We start from the raw sequence: 2,905 nt of genomic DNA, 5'->3' as shown, positions 1-2,905 counted from the left end.
GTACTTGGGGAATATTGAGAATGAAAAATAATAAAGAAGTGCTACTATTAAAATTCAATTTCAAAAATAAAACAAAAAGTAAACATTTCACCCACGTATGGGCTATTTTTCATGACTTTAATTTCATGACAGTTATTTTCATGACTTTATATGATTCTATTCTTTCTTTTCTCATTTCACATACTTGGATATTTGTTTGCAATTACAACTCTAAATAAAAGATTATAAGTATAAATTTAGTCTTTTTTCATTGTTTGTCTTTATTTCTTCTCTCGAAGACCCTTGTAAATTTCTTTTAATTGGCATTTGATCAAGAAACTCAACTCTGATTTCAAGATATGTTTGATCGTGGTGAGTGAATGTTTTTATTTCATTTAAAAAGCAGATTGTCTGATTCTATTTTTTTCTTCTTGTATCAATTTTCTTAGGATTAATTATTTCTTTCTACTTGAAAGTAAGGCAAAAAGTCAGTAAGTTCTCTATATGGTTAGTTTTGACATCACCCCAAATAGTTGGATTTTGTTTAAGATGTAGGTTACCTGTCAACTTGAATCAGATAACATATCCCATGTCTACTGTTAAGCACATTTGGACTCCTTTGAGTGACTTGACTGTCTCATTCTGATTAATAGCTCTATTTGTTATCTGTGACCTGTGACCATCATGTGAAGATCATTTTTCTGACCGATTAACAAGGAGAAGAAAGTACTTTTCATGAAGCAGCTACTCAAACAAGGTAATGTATAACAAGGGCACAGCAAGTTGTCTAAAATGTCATTTATCATTAAAACAAACAGGAAGCTGAAAACAACCTGTGAATCTTATTGTGCTCTATTTAAAAGCCTCAAATCATTAGTTATTTTCAAGTGTGTTATGTAGTAAAAAAAAATAAGAAGAACACTGACTGTATCATTGAATAAACTTGAAACTAAAGCAAGCTACAGGATTTCTGAAATACTCATTTTTCTCTGTAACCAGCTAAAAATTAATTATTTCATCACTCATAATTTGGACCATTAACATAAAATGTAAAACTCTATGAAATGTCTGTGAATATGTTCATAAAATATAAAAGTTTAATGAAATAAAAATATGAGGGAGCATTAAAATAGTAGGCTCCAAATACTTACTTCACACTTGGGAGAGTTTACTTTTAAATGTTTTAAAAATAAATTGTTTCAATAAATATTGTACATTGCAGAAAGTATGAACATCCATTAAAGAATACAAAATAATACTGTATATGACTTAATAATAATTATTTCAGCAAATGGACAGTAAATGCACAATAGGATTACATGCAAACTGTCTTGATGTTCATCTCTATTAGAGAAATGTGAAGATTTTCGTGAAATGTTTCTCAATGTGCAAGGGAGAGTAACAGTTTTCATTCAGTTCTTACCTCATTGCAACACTGCATGAAATGTTTAGTGTTTTGCAGAATTAAGGTCTTTGTGAGTATAATGAGGTTGATGATAGAGAACATGATTCCATAATGGAAATGAAAGTATTTACCTAACATATACGTATACCACAGAGAACTATATTCTGGCAAATAAGATACATTGTACATTAGAGAGCTTTAAACAATTGAGCATCTTATTGAAATACAGAGAGAGAGAGAGAGGGAGAGAGAGGGGGAGGGGAGAGAGCTGGGTTCTTAGAAAAAAATGATATGTTCTTTTGATCATGGTTAACTTGAGTCATAATGCTAATAATTGAAGGCAATCTAATGAATAGCCATGATGCTATTACTATTTTAAACTATAGATATAGTATATACATACATATTTACATACCCACATATAAATAAATATTTATATACAACCTGCCCAGCTTGCATGTATGCAATCTTTATTATTTTATGGTAATATTTTTAAACAAATTGAAGAAATGAACTTTACTAAAATGTTAATTATAGCTAGCTATGTCTAACAGGGGAGAGTACATGTCATTAACAGTGTTATTGAACATAATTTGCAAAAATGGGAATGGTATATTTAAGCACGGCAAGTTAGATGTTTTGTAAAATGAAAGGAACTATAGTTCTTTATAAAAATATGTGAGTAAGAGCCTGGTGACAGTGGCTCATACCTTTAAAACCAGCACTCAGGTGGCAGAGGCAGGGCGATCACCATTTGTGGTAAGCCTGATCTACAGAGTGAGTTACAGGACAGCCAAAGCTACACAGAGAAATCCCATTTCAAAAAAACAAAACAAAACAAACAAAAAAACTGAAAACAATAAAATAAAATGTGACTAAGTGTGAAATACAGGCAGAACTGACTTATATTACAGACAAATAACACTTTTTGAGTTTTAAAATATACTGAGTAAAAAGGCAAGACCTATATTCAACTGCAAGATGATTGGAGGCTACTCTTGTCAAGTCAGCAAATATTAAATAAAGAATGGTGAACTTCAACAACTATAAGGTGTAAATAGAATGAATAAGACAAAACTTTCAGGCTCAGTGATATGCCAGGAAGTTACACAGAGCTGTGGGATATGTACTATATGTTACCAAGAATTCTTTAAAGGAAGCTAAGTAAATACTTTCTACATTTACACTTTGGCTAAGACCAAAATTGTTCAGTGGCAGTAGCTAGGATCTTTGGGTTAATGAGATATAAAACAATGAAAAAAATCCAGGAAAAGAAATGTGTAAAAATTTTAAGAATTGTTGAAATATAATTAAATATTAACCATTTCTATCTTAAAAAATAAACACTAGAATTATAACAATAGTGTGGCTAATTAACATCTAATTTCCAACAAACTGGTGAAGTTGACTCCCTGATACATTTCTTGGAAGCTTATTTTTTTCAATTTATAAGTAAAGAAAATGAAACTGGAAAAATGAAAAAAATGCTCTGTCAGTGGTACAGCCATAGGTGGAGAATAT

Source organism: Acomys minous (assembly GCF_964271855.1).
Source record: "Acomys minous genome assembly, chromosome: 1".
Classification (NCBI taxonomy): Eukaryota; Metazoa; Chordata; class Mammalia; order Rodentia; family Muridae; genus Acomys; species Acomys minous.
Note: the sequence above shows the minus strand (reverse complement) of the source record.